The sequence below is a fragment of the Capricornis sumatraensis genome, chromosome 11 (assembly GCF_032405125.1).
Source record: "Capricornis sumatraensis isolate serow.1 chromosome 11, serow.2, whole genome shotgun sequence".
Taxonomy (NCBI): domain Eukaryota; kingdom Metazoa; phylum Chordata; class Mammalia; order Artiodactyla; family Bovidae; genus Capricornis; species Capricornis sumatraensis.
In genome coordinates, this window is record NC_091079.1 from 70,504,904 (window position 1) to 70,522,143 (window position 17,240).

The following is a 17,240-nucleotide window of genomic DNA, read 5'->3' on the forward strand; positions in this document are numbered from 1 at the left end:
GACTTAAAAGTGTGGCAGCTAGATTTCACTGATGTGTTATGATTAATAATATTTCACTGAAGTGACTAATTAAATAACATCAAATTTATTAGGGAACTGTTTGTTTGAAGTTTAAATGATTAATTTATTGTCATGTGCTATGTGGGAGAAGTGAGTTGGATCCCTGGGTTGGGAAGATTCCCTGGAGGAGGGCATGGCAACCCACTCCAGTATACTTGCCTGGAGAATCATCATGGACATGGGAGCCTGTCAGGCTAGAGTCCATGGGGTCACAAGAAGTTGGACATAACTGAGCAACTCAGCACAGCACAGCACAGTAAGTGAAAAATCATGAGATTCAACTTGAAATACATGAGTTTGAATTCATATTCTGATGTTTATTAATTGTCTGATCTTGAGTAAGTTTTTCAATCCTGTCTGCCAGAGTTTCCTCTTCTGTAACATGTAAATCAAATTAACACATAGAATGATGTTTCAAATGAGATACTGCATGTGAAATCTTCCTGCAAATGTTCTATAAACATTTTATTTAAAAGAAAATTTAATTTGAATAAGTTTTATCTCCATCTTAAATTTAGTATTTATTTTAAAAATTGAAATTAATAAGTTTACTTACAGCTTAGAAAATATACGTAGTAGACTAGGCTTCCCAGGTGGGGCTAGAGGTAAAGAATCTGCCTGCCAATGCAGGAAATGAAAAAGACATGGGTTCCATCCCTGGTTCGGAAAGATCACCTGGAGGAGGGCACAGTAACCCATTCCAGTATTCCTCACTGGAGAATCCCATGGACAGAAGAGACTGGTAGACTACAGTTCATGAGGTTGCAGAGAGTCAGACACGACTGAAGCGATTTAGCACACAGAGCACTCATGGTTAAATGTGTCAGAGGAATAGTGCACTCAATAGTATGGTAACTATTAATTTACACTATGACACAATATTGTTTAAAAATATTGAATTTTCAGTAGTCCTCTGAATGTAACATTTTATAAACAAAAGATACAAAAATCCTATAAAATACTAAGTGATAATTTAGTTCACAAATACTGTTTTCACAAAATATTCATGATACATTAAATTTAAAAATGATAATGGTTATAGTTTCACATACTACACATTTACATTCTTCTTTATTCTGTTTGTGTAAAGGACAGATGATATGCTGAAGAAATTCCCAGTGACTAAAAAGGTAGTTCTTATAATAAAAACCTATGAATATTTTGTCTCCATGGATCATTTGACTTAAAGTTATATTTTGATATTCTTGGAGGGGAAAACAATATTATTTCAATAAGAATAAAATTGTAATTTTCTAAAAAAATTGCAGAACTTTAACCAGGCTGATAATTAATATGGATAATATTGTTTGAAAAATCACATTAAAAAGAAATTCAAAAGACCCGGAATCCAGTTAGAATTAGAGCTTAATAAACTAAGTAAGTATATTAAAAATCAACTAAATCTCAATCTCAGTAGTTAAAAGTGATATTTTATAGACTGCAAAGTGTCATCAGTATACCTGGTATTTGTACATGTATTCTTTATTTAATAAAAACCCTATAATAATAAAACCTATAATAAAAAACCTGTTTGTTATTTTATTCCACTTTGGCTCAGATGGTAAAATATCTGTCTGCAATGCAGGAGACCCAGGTTCGATCCCTGGGTTGGAAAGATCCCTTGGAAAAGGGAATGGCTTTCGGAGAAGGCAATGGGAACCCACTCCAGTACTCTTGCCTGGAGAATCTCATGGATGGAGGAGCCTGGTAGGCTACAGTCCATGGGGTCGCTAAGTGTCGGACACGACTGAGCGACTTCACTTTCACTTTTCACTTTCATGCATTGGAGAAGGAAATGGCAACCCACTCGAGCATTCTTGCCTGGAGAATCCCAGGGACAGAGGAGCCTGTTGGGCTGCCATCTATAGGGTCACACAGAGTCAGACAGACTGACGTGACTTAGCAGCAGCAGCAGCACCCACTCCAGTATTCTTGCCTAGAGAATTCCATGGGAAGGAGAGCCTACAGTCCATGGAGTCAAAAAGAATCAGACACAACTGAGCAACTAACACTTTTATTTTCACTTACAAATAATAAAACTGAAAGTCTGCTTATCCAGCTAATAATTTTATGGAGCTGGAATTTGAACTCATTACTTCCTGATTCTATATCCTGACCCTTTAATCACTGTGTTACATTATGCTTTGAAACCAAACAAACTTCATTCAGATCCCATTTTTACAATCAACCATCAATATATGGTCTTTTCTGAGGATGCTTTCCTCAGATCTAAAAACAATACCTGTTTCCTAGGATTGAGGGGAATATTGCATGAGATATGTAAACATGGTAGCAAACTTAAGACTAATAAGCATTTAATTCTAGCTGCTATTACAGTACGAAAAGGTAACTGGAAATAATTATCATTGATGTTAGTATCTATTTGGTCTCACTTTTTACAAAAATGTGGGGTTTATTAGAAATAGGCTTGTTACTATTAGTAATAGTAATATAGTGGCTTAAATTACCTTTCAGTAAATTTCAAATCATCAGATTATCCTGCAGTAATTTTTTAGGCTCCCTGATAGATGTTAAGAATCCAGGAGCTTTTAATCAGGCTAAGATATACTCTTATAATTTAAGAATATTTAAAAATATTATGGAGACAGAACAGTTACTGTATTTTTGGCAACTAGATGAAGTTCACAGAGGCAAATGTTGAACTATGTGATAAAGTGTGATTAGAATCTGTTATGTAAAGACATGAAGTCCAGAGACCAATTATATATTTATACATTCATTATTTACTTGTTTTGCTTGCCTGTTATGTGCCTGGCTTTGAACCAGGGACAAATAACACACATAACAGCAGACATAGTACATGTCCCACATAGTACTTCAAATTTAATGGTGAAAAAGACTATAATTAAATGAATCTCAAAAGAAAAGAAAGTACTGTGAAGTCAAAAATTGAGGATAAAATTGTCAGGATAGGATCCCACCCAATGTAAGAAGGTCCCACTTTCATTGATACCAGAAGAATTTTATGCCTCTATTCTACAGGAAAGGAAAAGCCTCACACTCATAGAGAGCTTGATGAGCTATTTCAGGAAAATAAAGATCAGAGAGTCTAAATTATAGAATGTAAATTGGAGAAAAACACATAATGCAATAGAAAAGTGGTAGAATGAAGTTGAGATATGGAGAAACCAATCTCTTCTGCAGAGGAAGCAAATTGGCAGCCATTCTACCTAATCTGGTCTGAAGATATGTTTTGTTTTAAACACACGGTGTTTTTTAAAATATGAGAGTCAACATTTGAAAATCAGGAGATTTTACACACACACACTCATACAATCATTCAAATATTTTTGTAATTCAGTTTTTAGATTTTGCCCCTAAAACCAAGGTACCTTCCTTGCAACATCTACTGGAACCTATTAACATGTGTTCCCTTTAGGCAGAACAAGCTCTCTGGTTCACAATGGTCACACCTAGGCTTCTTCACTCATTCAGCTTTCTTCTTGTCATTCTGTCACTAAGTTGTGTCTGATTGTTGCAAGCTTATGGATTGTAGCATGTCAGACTCCTCATTTAGCTTACCTATCTATTAAGGAAGGCTATAAAGAGTTGTGAGAGAAGGAACAGATTCAATTTGTCTTTTCAGTACATTATGCTTCATACTTTAGATAAATAAATTAAAGTAAATAGAAGTTTTAGTTAGAAGGCCACTGAAGTAGTCTGGATTTAAGATGGTAGAGACTTGTAATATGGTAATTGCAGTGAACTAGAATCTGTGACCTAGGGCAAAAATCTATGCTATTTCATGATGTGATGAAATTTAAGAAGTTATTTTATCATTCTCATGAGTGGCAAGAGAAATAAGTGTAAATGAAGCAAGAGAAAGAAGTCCTTAAAAGGGGGTCCAGAATGTTGAATACAATTGAAAATGATGAGGACAGAAGACTGTTAAGTTCAACAACATGAAGGTTGTTGGGAAGAGTGATTTCATTGGAGTGACAGAGGTTGAGACAAATTGAGATAATCTAAGGAGTGAATAGACAGTTCGGATAGGTAATATCTTTGGAACATCAAATTCCGTAAAGCAGAAGAATAATGGGTAAGTTCTGTAGTCGTTAGGAAGTCAAAAGAGATTTCCTTTTTAGAGACACAAGAAACCAGAGCATATTTGTTGGTTAATATAAATAATCCTGTAAGAGGAAAATACTGATGATAGGAAAAACAATAAGTGAAAGAACATAACTCTTTTGGAGAAAATAAGCACAATTCCAAGGGTGGGTCGAGGTTTTGTGATAGGAAAATGAGAGAGCTCATGTTTAATAATTTTACTTTGGTAATGATGCATCAAGCAAGACCCTATATATCACACACACACACACACACACACACACACACACACACACACACACACACGTTCCTGTCTCACAGGAGATGGGAATGTATAGGAAAGGAACTTTGAGAGAAAAAGCTGGAAATAGTAATCACCAATAGTGGGAAATCAAGTTTGATATAGAAACATTGCCTTGTTAAGTAATTTTTAGAGTCCTGTTGAGATTGAGAATAATCAATATACCTTGTTATATGATTTCTATTTAGAATTCCTGATTTTCCCAGGTATAAGCGTGAAAAGGACTGTGCAAAGGCATGATAAACATCAGTACATTCAGGAAATTGCTAGTGATTCTTTTAGGCATAACTAATAAAAACATGGATCTGGAAAAAAGAAAATATCAAGCAGAGATATGAGTTGGGGGCTCTTTACAAGAGGAGTGGATTAGATTGTCTTTCAATTTCAATGTCAGCTACAATCAGGACCGATTCAGAAATAGTAGATACAATATTTTTAGATTAATCTTTTTCAGAAGGGAAAATAATAACTTTTCTGTGTTTAAAAAGTATGAAACAATGGTCATTCATATATAAAAGGTATGAGAAGCACCCCAAAGAATAAGAAAAGGGAAAGTCCGAAGAGGAATAAAAATCACTGTCAAAAGATACACTGTATCAGCCCATTATAAAGTGATACACTTAGTTCAGAGCTTAAATTAACTTTCTTTTACTGGGCCCCTGTCATCTCAAAGGAAAATTAGCCTTTATGAGGCAGATACACAATGAATCACAACCTCCACATACAGAGGAAGACTGGTTTACTTAATTGAAGGACCAGCCTCTGTCCCATGTAAATATAAAATACCTTTTGTTTATTGGCTTCATATCTGTTAAGAATGTTTTTCTCTATTATTCATACATTAAAAAACTCTACCAAGACAGTTTCTAAAGATTTGCCAACCACCATTGCTAAAGTAATGAGAGCCCCTGAATGTATTGGCATGGGATCTAGGGAGAACAATTCCTATATTATTTTCAAGTGGAATATTTTTTTCTTTGTAATGCACAAAAAATATTTAGGAGGTAGAGTGGCTTCCAATTTTTTTATATTGGAAACACTATTTCCAAGCAAATCAGACGTAAAGCTTGATAGTAATTACAAGCTGCCAGGTGCATGGCAGGAGTGAGAGAAAGACAGGAAAGTCAGTTCAGTTCAGTTCCGTCGCTCAGTTGTGTCCGACTCTTTGTGACACCATGAATTGCAGCATGCCAGGCCTCCCTGTCCATCAACAACTCCTGGAGTTCACTCAAACTCAAGTCCATCAAGTTGGTGATGCCATCCAGCCATCTCATCCTCTCTCATCCCCTTGTCCTCCTGCCCCCAATCTCTCCCAGCATCAGAGTCTTTTCCAATGAGTCAACTCCTTGCATGAGGTGGCCAAAGTACTGGAGTTTCAGCTTTAGCATCATTCCTTCCAAAGAACACCCAGGAACGATCTTTGGAATAGACTGGTTGGGTCTCCTTGCAGTCCAAGGGACTCTCAAGAGTCTTCTCCAACACCACAGCTCAAAAGCATCAATCCTTTGGCACTCAGCTTTCTTCACAGTCCAACTCTCACATACATACATGACTACTGGAAAAACTATAGCCTTGACTAGATGGACCTTTGTTGGCAAAGTAAGGTCTCTGCTTTTGAATATGCTATCTAGGTTGGTCATAACTTTCCTTCCAAGGAGTAATCATCTTTTAGTTTCATGGCTGCAGTCACCATCTGCAGTGATTTTGGAACCCCCCAAAATAAAGTCAGCCACTGTTTCCACTGTTTCCCCATCTATTTCCCATGAAGTGATGGGACCGGATGCCATGATCTTTGTTTTCTGAATGTTGAGCTTTAATCCAACTTTTTCACTCTCCTCTTTCACTTTCATTAAGAGGCCCTTAAGTTGTTCTTCACTTTTTTGCATTTATTTCCCATGGGGATGGTTTTGATCCCTGCCTCCTGTACAATGTCATGAATCTCTGTCCATAGTTCATCAGGCCCTCTGCCTATCAGAACTAATTCCTTGAATCTATTTCTCATTTCCAAAACCGAAACTCACTTTTGGTTTTAATATTACCAAATAAGAAACATATTCTCAGCTATTTCAGTCTTGGTATATAGCAGGGTTTTTATATTCCAAATGAAAACCCAAATTTTGGATCAAACATTACTTTTGCTCTCAAAAAGACAAACAAGGTCTCTCCTGGAGAAGGAAAGTGTATATAAACCTAAGCATCTCAAGCTGAGCTTTCCCAGAATTTGTTTATGATTTCAAAAGATTTAAAAATTTAATTTATTGTTCAACACAGAAACTGCTGTCAGGTTCATTATTTCTTTGGCAGCATTTCTCCATTTAAAAGCCTGTTATGCTCCGTAGGAATTTCAAATTAAAAACAAAACTTTTAAGATCTCAAAGCACAGACTCTGGGGATCTCACCTTGGAGATTAAAACATAAAATGATAATTAAAATATAAAAGTTTATAATATGCCTTTATTTATCAAAGGTTTTCTTATATATTTCCTCATTGCTTATAAAAATATTGGTTTTGTGCATGCAAGAATATTTATGTTTTAGAAACTGCTGCCTTGTTATTTAGTTTTATGATGGGTTTGAAGTCCTGCTATAAATTCATATGATCAAAGAAATTAACAGAAAAATGATGAAGCTCCAGGTTTGCTATCTTAAGCAGTTCAATTCACTACATATTGAACTATTTTCGTCATGTTTACAAAAACATGAATAATATTCATATTAATAATAATCCTTGGAATTTCTGATTTAAAGGATTTTACACTTAGAAAAGTCTTATAAGACAAGGAAAAATATGTTTAAGTACAGTAATGAAGATATGCACAATGCTAGAGGAGTTTACCAGATTGTAACAGATTGTGGAAGCAGGAAAAGCTTTATGAAAGAGGTTTTTCTAGTGGGTCCTTGAAGAATGAATAGGATGACACTAGCACAAATGCTAGGACAGAATACTCCAGGGGGAAGAAATGATACAACTGAGTGAAGATGTCAAGGAAAATCAGACATATCTGAGGCAAACTATTAGGTCACCATAAAAATATGCTTGATAAATAAATATGGCAATATTGGACATATTTTGAGATGTTTTAGATGCCAAAATTGAGTTATCTGTGAATAAGTAGTCCATAGGACTGCTCTGCCGGTGTGAGTTGAAAAACACATTATCACAGATACTTTTGAGTCTATTATACCAATATACTAGAAAAGTATATTGTATAAAAGTATATAAGTATACTAGAAAAGTCAAAAAACAACTGGAGTAACAGGCAAATTTGGCCTTGGAGTACAGAATGAAGGATGGCAAAGACACACAAAGTTTTGCCAAGACAACACACTGTACAAAGCAACACCCTCTTCCAACAACACAAGACTGTATACATGGACATCTCCAGATGGTCAACACTGAAATCAGATTAATTATATTCTTTGCAGCCAAAGAAGGAGAAACTCTATAGAGTCAGCAAAAGTAAAACTAGGAACTAACTGTGGTTCAGATGATGAATTCCTTAATGCCAAATTCAGACTTAAATTGAATAAAGTAGGGAAAACCACTAGACCATTCAGGTATGACCTAAATCAAATCCCTTATGATTATACAGTAGAAGTGAGAAATAGATTTAAGGGACTAGATCTGATAGACAGAGTGCCTAATGAACTATGGATGGAGATTCGTTACAATGTACAGGAGACAGGGATCAAGACCATCCCCAAGAAAAAGAAATGCAAAAAAGCAAAATGGCTGTCTGAGAAGGCCTTACAAATAGCTGTGAAAAGAAGAGAAGTGAAAAGCAAAGGAGAAAAGGTAAAATATACCCATTTAAATACAGAGTTCCAAGGAATAGCAGGGAGAGATAAGAAAGCCCTCCTCAGTGTTCAGTGCAAAGAAATAGAGGTAAATAATAGAATGGGAAAGACTAAAGATCCCTTCAAGAAAATTAGAGATACCAAGGCAACATTTCATGCAAATATGGGAACATAAAGGACAGAAAAGGTATGGACCTAAGAGAAGCAGAAGGTATTGAGAAGAGGGGGCAACAATACACAGAAGTACTGTACGAAAAAGACCTTCACAACAGATAATCACGACAGTGTGATCACTCACATAGAGCCAGACATCCTGGAATGTGAACTCAAGTGGACTTAGGAAGCATCACTATGAACAAGGCTAGTGGAGGTGATGTAAGGCTAGTGGAGGTGATTTAATGCCATTTGAGCTATTTCAAATCCTAAATGATGTTGCTGTGAAGGTGCTGCATTCAATATGACAGCAAATTTGGAACACTCAGCAGTGGCCACAGGACTGGAAAAGGTCAGTTTTCATTCCAATCCCAAAGAAAGGCAATGCCAAAGAATTGCAAACTACCACACAATTGCACTCATCTCACATGCTAGTAAATTAATGCTCAAAATTCTCCAAGCCAGGCTTCAGCAATACGTGAACTGTGAACTTCCACATGTTCAAGCTGGATTTATAAAAGCCAGAGGAACCAGAGATTAAATTGCCAACATTCGCTGGTCATCGAAAAAGCAAGATAGCTCAGGAAAAACATCTAATTCTGATTTATTGAATATGCCAAAGCCTTAATTGTGTGGATCATCACAAACTGTGGAAAAATCTGAAAGAGATGGCAATACCAGACCACCTGACTTGCCTCTTGAGAAATCTTTATGCAGGTCAGGAAAAAAGAGTTAGAACTGGACATGGAAAAACAGACCAATTCCAAATAGGGAAAGGAGTATGTCAAGGCTGTATATTGTCGGCTGCTTATTTAACTTATATGCACAGTACATTATGAGAAACGTTTGGTCTGAATGAAGCACAACCTGACATCAAGATTGCCATGATAAATATCCATAACCTCAGATATGCAGATGATACCACCCTTATGGCAGAAAGTGAAGAACAACTTAAGAGCCTCTTGATGAAAGTGAAAGACGAGAGTGAAAAAGTTGGCTTAAAGCTCAACATTCAGAAAACTAAGATCATGGCATTTGGTCCCATCACTTCATGGCAAATAGACGGGGAAACAGTGGAAATAGTGGCTGACTTTATTTTTCTGGGCTCTAGAATCACTGCAGATGGTGATTGCAGCCATGAAATTAAAAGACGCTTACTCCTTGGAAGGAAAGTTATGACCAACCTAGATGGCATATTACAAAGCAGAAACGTTACTTTGTCAACAAAGATCCATCTAGTCAAGGCTGTAGTTTTTCCAGTAGTCACGTATGTATGTGAGAGTTGGACTATAAGGAAAGCTGAGCCCTGAAGAGTTGATGCCTTTGAACTGTGGTGTTGGAGAAGACTCTTGAAAGTCCCCTGGACTGCAAGGAGATCCAACCAGTCCATTCTAAAGGAAATCAGTCCTGAATATTCATTGGAAGGACTGATGTTGAAGCTGAAAATCCAGTACTTTGGCCACATGATGTGAAGAACTGACTCATTTGAAAAGACTGATGCTGGAGAAAATTGAAGGCAGGAAGAGATGGGGACCACAGAGTATGAGATGGTCGGATGGCATCAGACTCAATGGACTGGAGTTTGAGTAAACCCCAGGAGTTAGTGATAGACAGGGAGGCCTTACGTGCTACAGTTCATGGGGTTGTAAAGAGTCACATATGACTGAGCGACTGAACTGAACTGAATATTAAAACAGTACCATAATGAGGAAAAGCTGACTCTGATTATGCATCTGTCACACTTTTGAATTTGGACCCATCTTCAACCCCTGTCTTAGCATGATTTCTAAATATGTTCATTTATATATCTAACTTTAGTATTTGCAAAGAGATCATTAATAGAAATTTGCAAAGGTGCAAATCTTTATCTTTTAAAGAATAGCTACCCATGTGACACTACCTTATCATACAACTACTTCCTAATGTTTTGTAGTCTGGCTTTTTGCGTCATCTCTTTAATTACTACTGACTTATCCATCCCAAATTAAATTAGTTTTTGTAGTCCTCATTTCCCTTGACTCTACTGTCATCATTGTAATATCTTTATTACATGGTCTTGGTTATTTACATGACCAAGAAATACCTTAGTTTCCCCAAATCTACTCTTTGCCCATCCATTTTTCATTCTTTTCTTGCGTAATTTGTTTTCTCCTCCCATTCCCTAAAAATAAACCTTTTTCAATGTTCCATTTTCAAAATTCTCATCTTCTACTGTATATTCGGCTTTAAGAATAGCATTACTTCTGAAAGATTCAATATTCATGACTTTCTATGTTTCTCCTGCTGCTGCTGCTAAGTCACTTCAGTCGTGTCCGACTCTGTGCAACCCCATAGATGACAACCTACCAGGCTCCCCATTCCTGGGATTCTCTGGGCAAGAACATTGGAGTGGGGTCTTTATTATTTTCACTCACCTGAGATATGGATATTTACTTTTTTTAGCTTAAAAAAAATTAAGTTAGTTTTTTCTCCACAACACATATACATCGTTGCAAATGGGAGAACATGAAATTTGGAATTAGAATAATTTTAATTTTAGATATGGTCACTCTTATTTGATTTAGAGAAGCTCATTATTGTTCCCAAAGTTCTGTTTCTTCAATAAAAGTGGAAAGAGTAACACCAAACTCTTCTGGTTTAGTGAAAGACCAGATTATCTGTCATAAAATGGCATATTTAAGTACCCAGAATTAAGTAGGGCTGAATAAATGCTTGGTTATTAATCTTTTCTTTTTCTTTTTGATTTTCCTATGATTTTCCCAGTAAATACAGATTTAAAAATCTTTATAAATACAGCAATTTATTGATTCTGCTTCTTCAATCTCATTAATTGATTATTTTCAACTCATATTGACTCTTTCTTACCTTATACCCTTAAGAATTCTAACCATTGCAGTAGCAATGGTTACCTCTTCTATTGGAGGTATAATACACTTGTCTTTCAGATAAAGATTCTTATTATACAGCTCCTGATACATTACTCCTGTATCAAAAATGTGTTATCTCCCAAAGTTCACTGAATTAAGAAATTATATCAGTTATTTCACATAGACATATAGCATATGCACATGCATGCTAAGTCACTTCAGTTCATTTCAGTTCAGTTGATCAGTCATGTCTGACTCTTTGCAACCCCATGAATCGCAGCATGCCAGGCCTCCCTGTCCATCACCAACTGCCAGAGTCTGCCTAAACCCATGTCCATTGAATCGGTGATGCCATCCAACCATCTCATCCACTGTCATCCCCTTTTCTTCCTGCCCTCAACCTTTCCCAGCATCAGGATCTTTTCAAATCAGTCACCTCTTCACATCAGGTGGCCAAATAATTGGAGTTTCAACTTTATCATCAGTCCTTCCAATGGACACCCAGGATTGATCTCCTTTAGGATGGACTGGTTGGATCTCCTTGCAGTCCAAAGGACTCTCAAGGTTCTTCTCCAACACCACAGTTCAAAAGCATCAATTCTTTGGCACTCAGCTTTTTTTATAGTCAAATGCTCATATCCATACATAAATACTGGAAAAAACCATAGCCTTGACTAGACAGACCTTTGTTGACAAAGTTTATCTCTGCTTTGTAATATGCCATCTAGGTTGTCATAACTTTCTTTCCAAGGAATAAGCGTCTTTTAATTTCATGGCTGCAATCACCATCTGCAGTGATTTTGGAGCCCCCAAAAATAAAGTCAGCCACTGTTTCCACATCTATTTCCCATGAAGTGATCAGACCGGATGCTATGATCTTAGTTTTCTGAGAGTTGAGCTTTAAGCCAACTTTTTCTCTCTCCTCTTTCACTTTCATCAAGAGGCTCTTTAGTTGTGTCCAACTCTTTGTGACCCTATGGATGGTAGCCTGTCAAGCTCCTCTGTCCATGGAATTCTTCAAGCAAGAATATTGGGAGTGGGTTGTTATGCCCTCCTCCAGGGGATCTTCCTGACTCAAGTATCAAACCCCTGTCTCCTATGACTCCTGCATTGCAGGCGGATTCCTTATCCTCTGAGCCACCAGGGAATCCCTGACATATAGCATACATTAACTTAAAAGTACTTTCACAACCATTATGTTGTTACTAATTAAAACATTGTGCATGTCAATGTTGCCGGTTTGCTCATGAGTAAACTTGTATGCCAGAAGTTTGCACACTTAGCAGTAATAAAGGCATGCCTTGAACCCAGAGCTTATGACTTGCAATTTGGTGCTCTTTCTGCCTCACTTATACATGTGCATTCTTGGATTTAAATTTCTCCTTAATATAGTCCAAATCTAACTTTCTGACATTATATTTCCATTTCTACCATGTTGTGTTACAACATGCTAAACGTGTGTCTTCAGAAAATGTATCATTTTAGTTGTGTGATGTGTAGTTTAAAAAGAAACATTAAAAAACACAAACTACTGTTCCCTGAAATTAACCATTTGCTTAAGGCAAACGGTTCTTCCAAATGTCTCTACACTTCATCAGCTCAGTAATATAACACATGCTTTTCTCCCATCCTAGAATATGTTTGCCTATGAGAATTGTATCCACTCTTCAAATGGACTGGGTTTTCCCATAACTTGTATCCATGTTCTCTTGTTTATATGGTTTGAATGATATTCACTTGTGTGCTTCCCTTACAATACTGGAATTTATTTTGTTTACTGAAGAAAGATATCATCATATTATATTTTTGATCACCAGTCCAACAACAGTTTAAATACTTAAGAAAAGCTTGATGAGTTGAATTTGGGCAAATCTGTATTGCAACATTCTCTGATGTTATGTTTTAAGACCAGTGCAGTTAAGAATTATAATACTATTGTCCCTATTGAAAGTTGTTTCTCATCTCTTTGAGAAAGTTCCTTTAAAAGACATCTTATCTAGGTATGAAAATAAAGAGTAATACAAGCATATATACTCTATTGTGTAGGGCTCAGACTGCACAGGACAATTATGATGTGAAAACACTCTAATTTTTAAAAGTCTTTTAAGTTGCATAAATATGTAGAATAAATAGTAAGAAGAGATTTTTGAAAGTTATTCAGAGTATGTTATCTAAGCTGATAGGACATTAGGAAATAACAAAATTTTTGGCATGGGAAGGCAATCTTAAATAACGAACCTTAGTCTGTATACTATGCACACTTTCTGAGCTTATAATTTTATATATTTTGTTTGCTTTATCTTCATAGTTTCCTCATTACTAGAGGGAAAAAATGGAAAAACAAGCTCTTATTGCAATGTTATACTAAAAATGTTGAAAACAGAAGGTGATATAAGAAATGGTTTTCTTTTTAAATGGTTTCATTTAAATCATGGTAATCTTTTGTTGAAATAAAGTTTAAAATATACATAGTTAGAAATATATTAAAATATTACATTTATAGTATAATTTTTGATGAATAAAATTATGGATGAAGAAAGTACTTCTGCTTGTGTATGTGGGAATTGTTTGTGTATACTAATAGTAATTTTAGATTTATAAAAGTGAGATCATTTCATATATTTTATTCCATACATTATCAAATACAATTTTTGAAAAAAAATGTTGAAATAGTATATTAATAATCTCTTCTAATTGATCAGCAGTATGACAGAGTAGATGCACATGAGCTCACTTCTTGTTTCAAAAATGCCAAAATCACAAGTAACTGCTGAACAACCATCAACGAAAACCAACCAAACAACAACAAAAATTGGAAACTTCCAGAAAAAATAACTATATACAAAGACAAAGGAGGAGCAACAACAAGCTGGTAGGGAAGACACAGTTGCAATAAAATCAACCCAAATCAATACTGAAGTCAGATTGATTATATTCTTTGCAGCTGAAGGTGGAAAAGCTCTATATAGTTAGCAAAAACAATACCTGGAGCTGACTGTGGCTCAGATCATGAGCTCCTTTTTTCAAAATTCAGACTTAAATTGAAGAAAGTAGAGAAAACCACAAGGTCATTCAGGTATGACCTAAATCAAATTCCTTATGATTATACAGTGAAGGTGACAAGTAGAATCAAGGGATTAAACTTGGTAGACAGATTGCCTGAAGAACTATGGACAAAAGTTTGTGACATTGTACAGGTGACAGTGAACAAAATCATCTTAAAGAAAAGAAATGAAAGAAGGAAAAGTGTTTGAGGAGGCCTTACAAATAGCTGAAAAAGAGGAGAAGCAAATGCAAGGGAGAAAGGGAAGGATATACCCAACTGAATGCAGAGTTCCAGAGAATAGCGAGGAGAGATAAGAAAGCCTTCTTACATGAACAATACAAAGAAATAGAGGAAAATGATAGAATGGGAAAGATTAGAGATCTCTTCAAGAAACTTGGAGCTTCCAAGGGACTATTTCCTGCAAGGATGAGCACAATAAAAGACAGAAACTACAAGGACCTAGCAGAAGCAGAAGAGATTAAGAAGAGGTAAAAACAATACACAAGAGAACTATACCAAAATGGTCGTAATGGCTTGGATAACCATGATGGTGTGGTCAGTCACCTAGAGCCAGACATCCTGGAGTGTGAAGTCAAGTAGGTCTTAGGAAGCATTACTATGACCTAATCCTCCAGTACTCTTGCCTGGAAAATCCCATGGATGGAGGAGGCTGGTGGGCTGCAGTCCATGGGGTCGCTAAGAGTCGGACACGACTGAGCGACCTCACTTTCACTTTTCACTTTCATGCATTGGAGAAGGAAATGGCAACCCACTCCAGTATTCTTGCCTAGAGAATCCCAGGGACTGGGGAGCCTGGTGGGCTGCTATCTGTGGGGTCGCACAGAGTCAGACATGACTGAAGCGACTTAGCAGCAGCAGCAGCAATGCTAGTGGAAGTGATGGAATTCCAGCTAATCTATTTAAAATCCTAAACGATGCTGCTGCTTAATTGCTGCATTCAATATGTCATCAAATATTGAATACTCAGCAATGGCCACAGTACTGGAAAAAGGTCAGTTTTCTTTCCAATCTTAAATAAGGACAATACCAAAGAATGTTCAAACTACTGTTCAGTTGCTCTTATTTCACATGCTAGTAACATATGTATGTTTAGTCGCTAAGTTGTGCCCAACTCTTTTGCAACACTATGGACTGTAGCTTGACAGGCTCCTCTGTCCATGGGATTTTCCAGGCAAGAATACTTGAGTGGATTGCCATTTCCTTCTTTTGGAGATCTTCCTGACCCAGGGATTGAACCAACATCTCTTGCATTTCAGGTGGATAATTTACTGCTGAGATACTGAAGAATTTCACTTTGAAGACCAGCAGGGTTTTATCTCAGGATTTTCACAAGTTTGAGGGAAATAGAAACAGACCTCCACAAAGTCCCAGGCACACCAGGAACCAGAGAAAAATGCAGTAACCTCATAAGAGATTGGGCCAGACCCACAGGGTCTCCTTTGGAGGACTGGGGTGGCTGTGGCTCACTTCAGGGACATAGACATTCTCAGCAGCAGTTCTGGAGAGCACTCAATGATTCAAGCCCTCCTGGAGGCTTTCATTTAAATTTCAAGACCTAGCCCCACCCAACAGTCTGTAGGTTCCAGTTCTGGGATTCCTCAGGCCAGAAAACCAACAGGATGGAAACACAGCTCCACCCATCAACAGACAGGCTGCTTAGAATCTTGATGAATATGAACCTGCCCACCAAAGTCACAAGACTCAGCTCCACCCACCAGTTGGCAGGAACCAGGCCTTCCCATTGAGAAACCAGCACAAGCCTCTTAGCTTCACTCACCAGAGGGCAGATAGCAGATGCAAGAAGCACAATCTTCAGCCTATGAAATGGAAACCACAATCTCAGAAGGTTAGAGACAGCAGAGGAATATGTCCCAGATGAAGAAGCAAGATACAACCCCAGAGAACAAGTGAGTGAAGTGAAAATAGGAGATCTATTGGAAAAAAAATTCAGAGTAATGATAGTGAAGATCATCCAAGATTTTGGAAGATAATGGAAGCACAGGTTGAGAAGACATTAAGAAATGTTAAATAAAGAAATGTTTTATCTATAAAAACTAAAGAACAAATGGAAATGAGTAATATAATTCAAAAGAAAAATACACTGGCAGGAATCAATACAGTAACTAAGGCAGAAGAATGAATAAGTGAGCTGAAAGATAGAATGCTGTAAATCACTGTAATGTTACCCAATCCAGGAAGTGCAGACAGTCCCAATCAAGATAAACCCAAGGAGGAACACACCAAAAATCAAGAGTAATCAAACTGATAAAGACAAAGAAAAGATATTAAAAGCAACAAGGATAAAGCAATAAATAACATACAAAGAAATTTGTGTAAGGTTATTAGCTGATTTTGCAACAGAAATTCTGCAGGTCAGAAACGAGTGGCACAATATATTTAAAATGGTGAAAGGGAAAAACTTACAGCTGAGAATACTCTCCCCGGCAAGACTTTCATTCAGATTCAACAGAGAAATAAAAAACTTTACAGACAAGCAAAAGCTAAGAGAATTCACCACCAGAGCAGCTTTGCAACGAATGATGAAGAAACTTCTCTAAGTGGAAAAGAAAAGTCAACTGCTAGAAACAAGAAAATTATAAATGGAAAAGCTCACCAATAAAGGCAAACATACAGTTAAGGAAGGAAATCATCTGCACACAAATATGATGTCAAAACCAGCACTTTGATAAGAGGGTAGCACAAATGCAGGGCATTGTAAATGCATTTGAAATTAAGATGACAACAAATTAAAGAAATATTATATCAAAACCTCAAGGTAACTGCAGACTAAAAATCTACAACAGATACAAAAGAAAGAAAAAGAAATCCAAACACAACACTAAAGTTAGTCAACAAGTCACAAGAGAAGAGAACAAAAGAGGAAGGATAGAAAAAAGATCTACAAAAACAAATTGAAAATCTTTAA

At 36.6% G+C, this 17,240-nt stretch overlaps 1 protein-coding gene across 3 annotated transcripts in view; it reads left to right on the forward strand.

The window, feature by feature from the left end:
* The window catches only part of CSMD3 (CUB and Sushi multiple domains 3), a 1,381,373-nt gene that overhangs the window by 598,103 nt on the left and 766,030 nt on the right, over window positions 1-17,240 (forward strand). The window lies entirely within an intron of this gene.